Here is a 15,927-nt window from a genome sequence, read left to right as displayed (position 1 = left end):
CTGGATTTCTCAGAATTTCCAATCTCCACCAGGTGAAGGAAGCTCAACCTGAATAATTGATCCACTCCTCCTCCTCCTCATTTTCCTCCTTCTCCTCCTCTTTGTACAGTAAAGCAGAGGAAAATGGCTATTTTTTGACAGGGCCCACTGGCTCTTGCTATAGTACTTCATGCATTTAATTTTTCTGGAGGGCCACCTACCCGGTCCTCTGTTTGAAACAATTTTTGTGAGTGCCACATACAGGCACTCAATCTATTCCATTTTACTGCAGGGCCACCTACCTGCTCCTCTGGTTTGAAACATTTTTGGGACTGCCACATACAGGCACTCAATCTATTCCATTTTACTGGAGGGCCACCTACCTGCTCCTCTGGTTTGAAAAATTTTTGGGACTGCCACATACAGGCACTCAATCTATTCCATTTTACTGAATGGCCACCTACCTGCTCCTCTGGTTTGAAACATTTTTGGGACTGCCACATACAGGCACTCAATCTATTCCATTTTACTGGAGGGCCACCTACCTGCTCCTCTGGTTTGAAAAATGTTTGGGACTGCCACATACAGGCACTATCCAAATTAAATTGTCTCCATAGCAGCCTCCACACGTTGTCTCCATTGCTACCTCCAAAAGTCGTCCATATAGCTGCCTCCATACATCGTCCCTTTATCAAACGAGGTGTGTCAGGCAGAAATTTGGGTTGTTTTCATGGATTCCACATCAAAGTTGTTAACTTTGTCGCCACCCTGCTGTGTTATCCACAAAATATACTGGCAAACTTTTACCATTTAGGGATATTATTTCAGCGCTTCTTGCGCATCTGTTTACATTCCCCTCACCCGGCATATCCTAAACTTATAAGAACGCTACTACACTTGATCTTATACAAAAGGTTCTTAGAAGTGCTGTTTGGGGAGTAGCCTAGAGACAGGGGCTTGAATTGGCGAAAGCTCGCCTGGCAGCGGAGCGCCAGCTCCATGCGCATCATGCGCTTCTTGCGCATCTGTTTACATTCCCCTCACCCGGCATATCCTAAACTTATAAGAACGCTACTACACTTGATCTTATACAAAAGGTTCTTAGAAGTGCTGTTTGGGGAGTAGCCTAGAGACAGGGGCTTGAATTGGCGAAAGCTCGCCTGGCAGCGGAGCGCCAGCTCCATGCGCATCATGCGCTTCTTGCGCATCTGTTTACATTCCCCTCACCCGGCATATCCTAAACTTATAAGAACGCTACTACACTTGATCTTATACAAAAGGTTCTTAGAAGTGCTGTTTGGGGAGTAGCCTAGAGACAGGGGCTTGAATTGGCGAAAGCTCGCCTGGCAGCGGAGCGCCAGCTCCATGCGCATCATGCGCTTCTTGCGCATCTGTTTACATTCCCCTCACCCGCCATATCCCAAACTTATAAGAACGCTACTACACTTAACTTGGTGCAGGCTGGGACCGAGTCTGACCCTGGGGCTGGTCATATACTGCCGACGCAGAGAATTGCGGGGCCTACCTCGGTCCAGGTCTCAAAGGCCTACTATACCTCCTCCCACCCCTCCTCCACCTCCGAATTACCATCCGTGGGCATGGCGCCATCAGTCGGTAGCTCTAGGCACAGCAGCAGTGCCGTCGCTAAGCGACAGCAGGCGGTGCTGAAACTGCTGAGCCTAGGCGATAAAAGGCACACCGCCCAAGAGCTATTACAGGGCATTCCACATCAAAGTTGTTAACTTTGTCGCCACCCTGCTGTGTAATCCACAAAATATACTGGCAAACTTTTATCATGTACCGATATTATTTGAGCGCTTCTTGCTCACCTCCTTTGGTTCCTCTCTGACACCCATTGGTTTGAAGCCTGAGTCCAATTAGGGTATGTCGCCATGCCACTCTCTAGCCTGCTGCCGCTGCCTCTGCCTCTGCATGCCGTCCCCTATAGTGTCAGGGTCAATTATTGGATGTTTTACATGCTATCTAGCTTCATTCTGTCACTCTGTCATGGCCATGCTGTTGCCCATAATTTCGGCATAATGGTGCGATTAAGCAGCCTCAGAGGCATCCATGCATGCTGCCCCTGCTGTTTCCTGTCCATTTCCGTGGTGTTTCCATCCTTTTCTGAGGTTCCCAGGTGTTTGGCCAAGCTTCCCTGTGCAGAGCCTTGGTCCCCTTGAAAAATGCTCGAGTCTCCCATTGACTTCAATGGGGTTCGTTATTCGAGACGAGCACTCGAGCATCGGGAAAAGTTCGTCTCGAATAACGAGTACCCGAGCATTTTAGTGTTCGCTCATCTCTAATTACAATCTCTTATGAGCACTACTGGACTTGGTCTAATGCCTCTAACTATTTTAGGAGGCCTTATGCCCTGCATGCTCTTGCCAAACACTGCTCATTTTGCACTTGGTTGTATTTAACAAATTCAATTATAGGTTACTTTTAGAAAGAAAGAAGATTGTGTTGAAATTCCTGGGACCCTATTTATGCCATTCATGGTATAAATATATAAAGAAAATCAGGTCCAACAGGTGAAGAGCACAATAATGAAGAGCAACTAACCTGATCTGGGAAGAGAAAGACTTGTGATTAAAACCTGGGATCCCATTAGTACCTATGATGGTATAAATGTTTGAAGAAAATGGGGTCCTATAGGTGAAAAGCACAATGGCGGATGTCAACAGGTCCTTTTTGAGGAGAGAAATCATGGGGACTTCTATCCTGGGACCCCATTGGTACCTTTGATGGTACAAACTTTTGAAGAAAAAAGGGTGCTATAGATGAAGACCACAATGATCAACAGCATCACCTTTGAAGAAATGTCACCATTTCAAGTCATCAGACCAGGTCAGTCTCAATAATAATAGTGTTAATTATTTGCAAATAAATGTTTGTAAACCATAGATGATGAAATGTATATTTATGTGTGGTTTTCTCCCAAGTTATGTGGAAATTGGTTAAAGAGGAACGCTGTTGTCAGTGGCAAAGGCGCACCTATTTGGCGATGGATCGGATGGCTGTAGGGGATTTGGAGGAGGCCATAATATTTTTTAAGGTGCTCATTAACCAATTTCTCATAATTTTAGAAAAAACAACTGAAATGGATTAATTTATTTAACCAAATTCAGATGTACCATTTCAGAGTCATTTGGCAGAGATTGGAATTCATACTGTGTCATTTTTTTCTTTCAAAAAGAGATACTTGGGTTCATTATTCCCTTAGCTGGATTGGTCCCAAAAGGTCTATGTATCACAATCTCTTATGAGCACTACTGGATTTGGTCTAATGCCTCTAACTATTTTAGGAGGCCTTATGCCCTGCATGCTCTTGCCAAACACTGCTCATTTTGCACTTGGTTGTATTTAACAAATTCAATTATAGGTCACTTTTAGAAAGAAAGAAGATTGTGTTGAAATTCAAGGGACCATATTTATGCCATTGATGGTATAAATATATGGAGAAAATCAGGTCCTACAGGTGAAGAGCACAATAATGAAGAGCAACTAACCTGATCTGGGAAGAGAAAGACTTGTGATTAAAACCTGGGATCCCATTAGTACCTATGATGGTATAAATGTTTGAAGAAAATGGGGTCCTATAGATTAAAAGCACAATGGCGGATGTCAACAGGTCCTTTTTGAGGAGAGAAATCATGGGGACTTATATCCTGGGACCCCATTGGTACCTTTGATGGTACAAACTTTTAAAGAAAAAAGGGTGCGATGGATGAAGACCACAATGATCAACAGCATCACCTTTGAAGAAATGTCACCATTTCTAGTCATCAGACCAGGTCAGTCTCAATAATATTAGTGTTAATTATTTGCAAATAAATGTTTGTAAACCATAGATGAGGAAATGTATATTTGTGTGTGGTTTTCTCCCAAGTTATGTGGAAATTGGTTAAAGAGGAACGCTGTTGTCAGTGGCAAAGGCGCACCTATTTGGCGATGGATCGGATGGCTGTAGGGGATTTGGAGGAGGCCATAATATTTTTTCAAGGTGCTCATTAACCAATTTCTCATAATTTTAGAAAAAACAACTGAAATGGATTAATTTATTTAACCAAATTCAGATATACCATTTCAGAGTCATTTGGCAGAGATTGGAATTCATACTGTGTCATTTTTTTCTTTCAAAAAGAGATATTTGGGTTCATTATTCCCTTAGCTGGATTGGTCCCAAAAGGTCTATGTATTACAATCTCTTATGAGCACTACTAGACTTGGTCTAATGCCTCTAACTATTTTAGGAGGCCTTATGCCCTGCATGCTCTTGCCAAACACTGCTCATTTTGCACTTGGTTGTATTTAACAAATTCAATTATAGGTCACTTTTAGAAAGAAAGAAGATTGTGTTGAAATTCCTGGGACCCTATTTATGCCATTGATGGTATAAATATATGAAGAAAATCAGGTCCTACAGGTGAAGAGCACAATAATGAAGAGCAACTAACCTGATCTAGGAAGAGAAAGACTTGTGATTAAAACCTGGGATCCCATTAGTACCTATGATGGTATAAATGTTTGAAGAAAATGGGGTCCTATAGGTGAAAAGCACAATGGCGGATGTCAACAGGTCCTTTTGGAGGAGAGAAATCATGGGGACTTATATCCTGGGACCCCATTGGTACCTTTGATGGTACAAATTTTTGAAGATAAAAAATAAGATTGGCAGATTATGGGTGTAATGTGTGAAATTTGTATGTTCTTTCTATAATCTCATTTCCCTATTGTTGTTTTTCCACATCTTAGGTTCCCATGATATTAGTGGGCAATAAATGTGATTTGGAACATGAGCGGGTAGTTGGCAAAGAGCAGCGACAAAATTTAGCCAGACAGTGGAATAACTGTGCCTTTTTAGAATCTTCTGCTAAATCTAAAATCAACGTAAACGAGGTGAGTATTTTTTTAGATCTTTGTCTTTGCTTGGCAAAAATTGAGTAGAATCTGCAGATAAGGAGTCATTCTAGTCATTCTCTTCTATATGTCTATGGGGCACTAGGGTCATGCAAGGTATTCTCATCCAAACCTGAAAATTGTGACTGGAGCGTTGACTATATGTGAGAAGCACCACCCACTGTCTGCAAATGTCAGGGTGAACGGTGAGAGGGATGTTACATTTAGGTCGGACAGCATATGCATGGTTAATGTGGTCTCAAGTGTATGACGTGACATTATGGGCAAGTTTGTGCATTCCCTAATTTTCCCGTTATGTTATCAATGCACGTATTATTCTTCTCAATTGGTGATCTCCCAGAATTGGGTATTCTGGGAGCTCATCCGGGGTCCAACACTTATTGCTCCAGGCTTTTGATGTGGCATTTATTTTACACAAGGCCTATTTTCACTGGGTGAGTGGGAATGAGCTGCAACACCAACCAAAGCCGTGTACAGTGGTGCAGGGACTGTAGTTCAAGCACTGGACTCTTCATTTTGCACAAATTAGAGCATTAATACAGATTGAGCAGAAATATGGCACTACAGAGCTACAACACGTTCTTAGATATCTTTTTTCCCTTAGTGTGAGTTATGCAGCCGCTTGCACAAGTCATACAGTCATCTATTCTTGGGTTGCAGTGTGGACTAGCAGTTCAGGGGAAGGAACCTGTGACTGCATTCAACAATGACTCGTGGGAGTCAATCTGACTGCAGTAATAAGTAAAGGTGCCCAAGGGTTTATGGCTTATTAATAAAAAAAAAACTTGATCATTCACAACATAACAATGTCCGATTCCGTGGGATTCCAGAATCCATAAAACCAGAGGCACTATCGGAATTCCTAATGGACTATTTTGTGACCATTTTACCTGAAGCACCGCAAGCTGACCTGCTGATTGATCGGGTACACAGGCTCCCTAAAGCCAAATCCCTACCTGCTTCAACCCCTAGGGATGTCATAGTCCGGTTCCATTTTTACCATTTTAAAGATAAGCTGATGAGGGAAGCAAGAAACCATATAGATTTGCCTGAAAGATTCAAAGACATTGCTTTATTCGCGGACATATCTGCAACAACATTAGCAAAAAGGAGAGAATTTCAGGAGGCGGCAAAAATCCTACGGGCTCCTCATATCAACTACAAATGGGGATTCCCCGTAAAAATGATAATTTCTAAAGATGGCAAGCATATAGTGATAACATCGCCACAAAACTGACACAGCTCCTCAAAGAATGGGATTTGCTACCAGCAGAGGGCGCCCAGACCGGTTCGGCTTCTTTACATATTGAGGAAGAGTGGCACCCAGTAAGGGAAACATGACTGTAAGGTTATTCTCTGTATAGATGACCTAATACTGGTCACTCAGGATGTCATTTCTTCGCATTTAACCATTTGATAAATTGTCAAAATGTATAGAGGGGGTCAGGTCACGGTCTTAATGCTAGTCCTGAGAGTCTGGCATCCGTGTTTACTTATCCCCAGAGATCCTGGTATAGGATCAAACTATACTTTAGTTTGGTAACTGTTTTTACCACTGTTAATTTTGAGTTTTACTATTATGTTAAGGTTCAAAGGCTGGTAGAGAATAACACATATGTGCTAAACATGAATACATGTGCAAAAAAATGCATTACCTCAATCCTGGAAACAGACAAACTTCACATCACGTTATTAAAATATGGTAATTAGAATCACCTCAATTAATGTTAAGGGCCTAAACAGTCCATATAAGAGGGCAAGGATGTGGAAGGGAGCATTACAGTCTAAAGCCGATATATTGTGTGCCCAGGAGACACATCTTAATCAAGGGGACATATATCGATTACAACACAAGCAGTTTCCTAATATCTATGCTGCCCCTGCAACAGACAAGAAAAAAGGAGTCTTGGTAGCAGTTGCATTCACGATAATAGATAAGATAATAGACACAATGGGGAGATACGTAATATTGATATGTACAATTAACAACACAATATACACAATTGTCTCAGTATACGCACCAAACAAAAAACAATCAACATTTTTTTAAAAATTATTTGCAGTAATTAACAAACACAAACAAGGCTCTGTTTTATGTGCAGGAGACTTTAATATGCCAATGTGGCCATCGGTGGATACCTCCAATCCTACAGACCCAGATAGAGCATCAGAATTATACCAACTAACTCACCAAGAAGCTTATCTGGATGTGTGGAGATTACAACACCCGACTGAAAAAGATTTTTCATTCTATTCTCATCCCCACAAGATGTACTCTAGAATCGACCTCTTCTTAGCGGACCATTTACTTTTTAGTAGAATAGGGTCATCAAGAATTGACGTGATAAGTTGGTCGGACCATGCTCCGATACATATAGAGATAGAGGAACAGCACTTTAAAGCTCGTTCCAGTCATTGGAGGTTGAATAACTTTTTACTACATATACCTAAATTCCAAGATAAAACGCAAAAAGCAATCTCCGAATTCTTTACAGAAAACTCAACACCTGAGAATATAGGCCCCAAATTGTGGTGTGCCCATAAAATGTATGTAAGAGGTCATTTTATAAATATAGCAGCAGCAAACAAGAAAGCTAATGATGAATTGCGTTTACACATACTGTCTGGTCTTACATTACTTAGTGCCCTAAATAAAAATGCGTTCTGCTCGCATAGAGCGGAAATGATAAATATTCTGCAAAACCAATTAAAACAACTGGACTCCTACAAATATGAAAAGGCATTGAAAAAGATGAAAGCTAGACAGTATGCACTAGGGAACAAGGCTAGTAGATTATTAGCTAACCAACTAAAGAAGAGAGAAGCACAGAATCTGTACAATTTGAAATCAGATGAATCTACAGTACATCCCTCTGAACCTGAAATGCAAAGATTTTTAAAATCAGTAAAACTTCCCACACTTTCAAAAGTACAAACAGAAAATATGGCTGCACCTATTAAAGAGGAAGAAATTAAGGATGCCATTAAGTCCCTAAAATTAAATAAGGCCCCCGGGCCAGACGGGCTAACTAATGAATATTATAAGACTCATGCATCTATGTTAGTTCCACATCTAGAGACATTGTTTAAAAGTATCCAAGATACAGGATATATTCCCAAGGAAATGCTGGCTGTCTCCATAATTACCCTCCCAAAACCGGGCAAGACCCCAGACAAACCGGGCAACTTTCGCCCAATTTCATTACTCAATACTGACCTAAAGCTATATGCCAGAATAATGGCAGACAGATTGGCTCTCCTTTTGCCAGAGCTCATACACAGAGACCAGGTGGGCTTTGTAAGGGGGAGAGTTTCCTCTGATGGCACTAGAAGGTTTATTAATCTAATTGAAATATTGGAAAAAAGTCGGACGCCTTCTCTGCTTTTATCGCTAGATGCGGAGAAGGCGTTCGACAGGGTGCACTGGGGGTATTTAAGGCTAGTGTTAGAGAAATTTGGTTTCCCACAAAAAGCAGTACTAGGCATTATGGCGTTATATACCAGTCCATCAGCATATGTCTCCATGTCAGGTTATTCTTCCCAACCCTTCCTAATTACCAATGGGACACGGCAAGGGTGCCCCCTCTCACCGCTAATATTTACAATGGTAATGGAACCGCTGGCAGAAGCCATAAGAGCTTCAAGAGCGATTTCAGGCATTAAAGTAGGAAAGGTATGTCACAAAATTGGATTGTTTACAGACGATGTTATTATAGCCCTTACACAACCGGCAAAATCTTTAGCAGCAGTCTCTTTATTACTAAATCAGTTTAGCAGAGTTTCTTACTATAAGTTGAATGCAACTAAATCTCTAATATTGGGAATGAATATACCAGGGGTAACAAAAACTTATCTCCAAGACATATATCCTTACGTATGGGCAGATGGTCAAATCCAATATCTGGGAATCAAATTAGCTTTCCCAAGTATAAACTTCTTCTCTCTTAACTACTCTGCCCTCATACCTCAGATTGAAGCTGAAGTAAAAGAATATTCTAGGCATTGGATTTCATGGATTGGCAGAATAGCTACTATAAAGATGATGGTCCTCCCAAAGATTACACATATGTTTAGAAACGTTCCTATACCCGTCTCTAAAAAATTCCTCCTTAAACTCCAAAGTATCCTAAACAAATATATTTGGCTAAACACCAAACCGAGAGTAGCAGCTAACATACTGTACAGACCTCATGCTAAAGGGGGTTTGGGCTTACCAAACATAAACAAATATTATGAAGCAGCTATTTTAGAGCAAACAAGATATTGGTGTTTGGAAAAGACAACGAAGCATTGGGTGCAGATCGAGAATGAGGCGGACATGAAGACATCAATGACCACCAGATTATGGGCGTTAGCAATAGAGGGTCATGACAATATCCCAAAACTATCCACAGCAAAGGCAGGATATAATATATGGAAAAAATACTCAATAGATCAAAAGACGTTTTCGTTAAAAATGACGGATATGCCATACGACACATTAGCCCATCTAGTTGATGACTTAGATGTAAATGAATGGGTACAAAAAGTCATTCACAAAATTGAGAATATCTGGGAAAAAGATCACCTAATGGCTTTTTCCGATGTATGCTTAAAATATCAAGTTCTTAAAAACGATTTTTACAAATACCTACGAATTAGACATTTTTTAGCAAAAGTTCCAAAGTCTAGTTGGGACAATAAAACTATTTTTGAAACAAAATTCTTCCATCTCACTAAACATGCTAAAGGTGTTTCGCTGATATACCATACATTAGATAATATACACACAATGGAACAAATGCAATGTGTGAAGCATTGGGAAAGAGATTTGAATCTTACTCTAACACCTGAAAACTGGGAATACATCTTTAGACTACCCACCACACTTTCCAAGTGTACAATGCACCTAGAAACGCGAAGGAAAATTCTCTATAGGTGGTATTATACTCCCAGCAAACTATCTAAAATATATCCAACATCATCAAACAAACGCTGGAGGTGTTTAAAAGCTCCAGGTACAATATTACATGTATTTTGGACATGCCCAGTTCTAACCAATTTCTGGCAACAAATCGAAAAAATGATAGAAAACATTTTGAAATACAAATTATCCCTAAAACCTGCTATGGTATTACTAGGGGCAGGACTAGCAGATTTATCTCCAGACAAAAGGGTAGTAATATTTCATATAACTATTACAGCAATATCTCTTATAGCAACGTTATGGAAAACAGATAAAATACCATCTTTTGGAGAATTATACAATAGGGTTAATAACAATTGTATATTGGAAAGATCAGTAGCTTTTATGGTAGGAAATCTGAAAAAATTTTACAAAAATTGGAAACTCTGGCTTCAAACTAACCATTACAAGGCCTCACCACAATACGTTGTTCTGGAATCTGTGTACTTAGACCAGAATAAAGAATGATGTATAAACGCATAGTCTAGGAAAGAGAGAATGAGAAAATAAAAGAATATCTTACACTACAAGTTCACATGTAATATTGTAAAAGTAAGATAAGTATCCTACCAGGCCGAATGTTATTGTTTTAGTTTTGAAGTTGTGGTTGCCATCCTATGGTTTAGGATGCTTTGAAGTTTTAATATGGAAAAAATGGAACCAATGTGCACTGTATATAAATATGATGAATGTCAAATTGTCTTGATGAAAATGTAATGCCTTGGTTCTAATAAAAATATTAAAAAAAAAAAAAAAAAAAATTAAAAGGTGAACTGTTATTTTTTTCCTTCATACTTTGATTTTTTTTTTTAATTGCATAAAGAATTTACAAATGTTAATTTTAATTGACCTTATTTGTACAAATTCCATAGACTGTATGGGTTCTAGTGAAGCAATTGAGGTTTTTTATCCTTTAACAATCCAAGAACAGAAACGGTCAGAAGCTGCATATGCAGTGGTTATAGGTGTCTTTATGGTGGCACAATTCAGTTGAGATTGTATGACAGAATGTAAAACTATTCCTTTGAGCATTGTTGAAGTAGGAGTAAAAAATGTATAGTAAAGCAAATGAATAACATTTAAGCATATATGTTGCTATATTACGCAGGGAAACGATCTGTAGAAACAGGTTCAATGCAAAAACGGCATATATAGATATATAATTTTATTTTTATCTTAGATTGAGAGGCCTCATGCCCACAAGCTTGTGTTTCGACTGTGAGGTAGCCACACAAACTGCGCCTGCCTCATGGCCTCAAAGCCTTCTATTGGTCACATTCACTTTGTGATGAGGCGCGTTGCATTTGCTGTTGCACCATGAACATTTGGAATCACTGTCGGGGTGTGCACACATCAATGATCTGTGCTTGGACATGCAGTGCAGCTATAATGTAAATACATGATATATGTAGGCATGTATTTATATAGGTCTCGCAGACATGTCCCTGATGTCATTGCTCACCTCAGACTCCAGCAGTTGCCCCAGCTTTCAGGGGACTATAGCCCCGAGTCCATAGTCCAGGGATAATAAGGCCACACTCGGCACTCAGGAGCTATCACTTAGCAGTGCAGCTCTCATGTGACAAGAATCACACGCCGTAAAGAGGGGAAAGAGAAAGGAGTTGGATTTTACAAGGTACTTACTGCTGGCCACAAATGTTTTTGATCCCAGGCAACCTTTAAAAAGCAAAATTGCTGGGGGAATTTTGTTTAGTTTTTATTTCTTTTCTATGACATGTTGTATGACACATTGAAAGCTTGTTGTGTGTAGTACAGATTCTTGATGAAAAAAGTATCTTCTCTTTCAGATCTTTTATGACTTGGTCAGGCAGATAAATAGAAAAACACCAGTGGAAAAGAAGAAACCTAAAAAGAAATCATCGTGTCTGCTGCTCTAGATATGAGTCAAGCAGCAGGTCTGAGCCAGGTGAGTTTTACGCGACCTCAAAGACTCTTCACGCTTGCTTCATAGGTTTAGTAAAAAAAAAAGATCATTCTGCTTTTTTCCAATTAAAGGGAATCTGTCTACACCTTTATGATATCCTCACTAAATCAGCTTCATTAATGCCTTCATTGCTGTGTCTGCTACAAACTGAAAGGCAAATCTGCAGCATTTCAGGGGGGAAAGCTGCTCTTCTCATAGTTTCCTTTGCTTTCATTTCTTGAGAATCTTTATCATGGTTATAATTTGTCTGAATTTTGCAAAAAAAAATCTTTTGCTATAAAGGGTCAGTCATTAACTAGGGATCGTCCTTAAGTAGGGCACCGCCTGTATTTTAAAAAAGAAGCTTTATTCCTGTATAAAGGAGGCAGTATGAGTCTCTTTCTCTGCGCTGTACATGTTGATTTAGACCATCTATTAACAGTTTATGTGGAGTTTAGTAGCTCCACCCACATCACATGATCACGCCTACTTGTTTTGACCCTGCCCACAAAATGGGGCCATTTTTGTAACTTTTTTTTTCCAGGGCCACTTTAATTAAATTAAATTCCCGCCCCTGTATACTGATATGCTGTGTCCCACTTCTGCCACCAATACGGAAAGCTCATTACGAAGTGATCAGTTTTATGACTTATGTTACTTTTTATGTTAATTGGTGTCACTCCTGTGCTTTTGGCATTCCACAGTGATGGCTGTTGTAGCAAGTTTTATCATTAAATGCTGCATAGGGGACATTTCCCAATGTATCTATACCTGTTGTGTGATACAAAAATGTTCTGTTTTTCAAGTGTCACCCTTTCATCCATGTATGACTGTCGGATAGACTGATCAATGTTTAAAATGATAGCATATACCATGAGAACAATGTTGTGATGGAGCTCAAACCCAAACATAGAAGCATAAAGCAGGTCAATTTCACCCCTAGAACCACAAACAATCTTAACTTGTCGTTTACGTTTTATAATAGTTGCTGTTGCTTTGGAACATGTTCCCTCCCTTTGACACTATGTAGGTATAAAATTCTCCCCATGGTACGCCAACATGATTGTAACACTATTTTATACACACATCTCACACTCGCCAAAAGTTAGTGATATAGTTGACTTTTAGGTGACCCATATGAAAAGGCATGTAGAGGGAGGGACAATGAAGGGATAGAGGCAATGCTCTCTAATGGCAGTTTATGAAAATATATTTAGTTTAGGGGGTTAATTTACCTGACTGGTTCTCTTTAACCGGTTCGCGACCGCCCGCCGTGTATTCACGGCGGCGCTCGGGTCGCGCTGCATGGAGAGGGCTCACGGGCTGAGCCCTCTCCATAGCCGGTAAGTCTTTGCTGCATATTGCAGCAAAAGCTTACCAGTAACATCCGCGATCGGTGCTAGCACCGATCGCGGGTGTCTTCGCAGCGATGGCTGCCGGCAAAGCTGCCGGCAGCCTCAAAAAGATAGCGGCGCTCCGTCTCCATGGTAGCCCCGGGTCTTCCGAAGACCCGAGGCTATTTTGTTTTAACCCCTTCATTACAATGTGCTGATAAATAAAAATAAAAAAGTTAAAAAAAAAATTATAATAAAAAAACCTAAAATTTCAAATCACCCCCCTTTCCCTAGAACTGACATAAATATAAATAAACAGTAAAAATCATAAACACATCAGGTATCAACGCGTTCGAAAATGCCCGATCTATCAAAATATGATAACGTTTTTTCAATGCGTTTAACCCCGTAACGGAAAATAGCGCCCAAAGTCGAAAATGGCACTTTTTTTGCCATTTGGAAAAATATAAAAAAATCTATAAAAAGTGATCAAAAGGTTGTACAGTCCTAAAAATGATATAATTGAAAATATTATCAAATTTCGCAAAAAATGACTCCACCCACAGCTCCGTACATAAAAGTATAAAAAAGTTATTAGCGCCAGAATTTGGCAAAATCAAAAAAATAATTTTTGTACAGGAGGTTTTAATTTTTGTAAATGTATGAAAACTTTATAAAACCTATACAAATTTGGTATCCTCTTAATCGTACCGACCCAATGAATAAAGTAGACATGTCATTTGGGGCGCTCAGTGAAAGACGTTATATCCAAGCCCACAAGAAAATGGCGCAAATGCGTTTTTTCACCATTTTCATTGCATTTGGAATTTTTTTTCCGCTTCCGAGTACATGGCATGGAATATTTAATACCATCACTATGAAGTGCAATTTGTTACACAGAAAACAAGCCGTCACAGAGCTCTTTACGTGTAAAAATAAAAAAGTTATAGATTTTTGAAGGTGGGGAGTGAAAAATGGACATGAAAAAACAGGAGAGGGCCCGGTCCTTAACCGGTTAAGGATGAGTGACTGGGTGATACCATCACGCTTGGTCATGAAAGATAAATTATGTGGAAGGTGTTAAGATGATTGATCAGATAAACCACCAATTATGTTGTCAATTTCTATTGACCGTAGAAGCATGAAGACAATTTCCCCTTTTTTAAACAAATTGTTAAAACAAAAACCACCACAAAAATGTCTTTCAATGATTGGCACTAGCATGTCACTGTACCATTCGCAGAGTACAGGGCAGTAAAGTATTGACTACACACCTGCCCATGCCGGTGGCATGTATGCTGGACTTGTCTTTATAAATTGAGACTGCTGCCTGCAGTCGGGAAAAATTAACTTGTATTCATGGTCCGCTTCCAGTCAGAGGGGTGGGGTTCTGGGCACATCTCCTATCTCCTTGTAGCCGCAGCAGGCCCTGCCTCCTGGTTTCTTGCCCTTTCCTTGGGCTGTCACAATTCTCGCGCATGCCCAGTACGCCTTTCTCCCTCCGCATAAACACAGGGTCAGAGCTGAGATGACGAGCGCATACACGAGAACTGAGACCTGACTGAGATTACAGGCAGATAAGGAGACAATAGTTATGTAAAGATGCAGCCGTAAAGCTAACAAAGTGGTATTTTCTCAAAGGGAACCTGTGTCCTCTATAGTCTAACAATAATTGACACTGTACTTACCCTCAGTAAAAAATTGTTACACTTGGGTTTACATGTTATTTTAGACTTTGCAGTTGTTTTATATTCACTTATCAGTTTGTTTGTTTTTCTCTCTCCTTTCTAGACTATAGGAATGAAGAACTGTTGCCTGGTTGGAAAGTGCCAGCATTCCAAATTGTAAAAAAGAGATATCCAATCCTAACTTAACATATCTGAAGAGGCTCCTTCTGTTTTACATACTGTATTATGTGAAGACTTTGAATCTCCAATACTGTTTGCACAAGGTTCCCTGGCAATGATTTAGCTATTTCTCTCTGACTATAAGACACGTTGTGTCACCCCTGGCAATAGTGACGCTGACAGATGTGAAAATAAACCTACTTGACTCGATTCTGAATGATTATGAGAGCATGAATGCATTTCAGATGTTAAATATTGCTAGTTCTAATGGCTTCAATGAATTTCAGATTGATTTCTCTTCCAGCTCCTCTCCCTAGTCATGCCTGTGTCAAGCACTAAAATGTAGCCATTTCTAGTTTTTCTTTATAAATATATATATAGAGATATATATATCCCCTTTAATGAACTCAATGGGGCTAATACCTTTTTGAGTCATGGTGACTTCATTTTATATTTAAAACTTTTGGGTTTGTTATAACTTTCATCTTGCCATTATATTATAATTAAGAAACCATTTTGTGCATAATGCTTTGGGGAGGGATGGTGGGGTCTTTTATAGGAAAACCGGGATACTGATTTCTATGGATTTCAAAGCTGAAATATATATAATATACTAAAACAACTCTAATATTGCTTCTTGTGTTTTACTGTCACAAATTAAATTACAGCTTTTATGAATGATTAAATTTTAGTACATTTTCATTTTCTTGATTGTGTGTTTTTGTTTCACATTGTGGCACCATTATATTTTACCCTTGCATGTTTACATGTTTTTTAAAGAATACTGTTATTTCAGTTTCTTAATATTGTAAGAAGGTTAGAAGCAGTGAATCAAAAATTTATAACCAGTGTTAAAGGCATTTTCTCAGTCACAACTTTTCGCCACATGAAAATTAGTAAGTAATAACCATTGGGCCTGCACTCCCAGCATTGTAAGTCCCGGGCGGCATTTCGACCGGTACTAGTAGTCTTTTCCTC

The 15,927-nt window shown here is 39.6% G+C and overlaps 1 long non-coding RNA gene across 1 annotated transcript; it reads left to right on the top strand.

Moving 5' to 3' along the window:
• The first annotated feature begins 4,720 nt into the window (after positions 1-4,720).
• LOC140116689 (uncharacterized) lies at positions 4,721-15,651 on the top strand. The gene is made up of 3 exons (XR_011852911.1): positions 4,721-4,878; positions 11,653-11,771; positions 14,894-15,651. It is a non-coding gene; the product is annotated as an uncharacterized lncRNA (long non-coding RNA).
• The last annotated feature ends 276 nt before the right edge of the window (positions 15,652-15,927 follow it).

The sequence above is a fragment of the Engystomops pustulosus genome, chromosome 2 (assembly GCF_040894005.1).
Source record: "Engystomops pustulosus chromosome 2, aEngPut4.maternal, whole genome shotgun sequence".
NCBI lineage: Eukaryota > Metazoa > Chordata > Amphibia > Anura > Leptodactylidae > Engystomops > Engystomops pustulosus.
The sequence above is the reverse complement of the archived record's forward strand: the minus strand, read 5'-3'. Positions and strand labels throughout refer to the sequence as shown.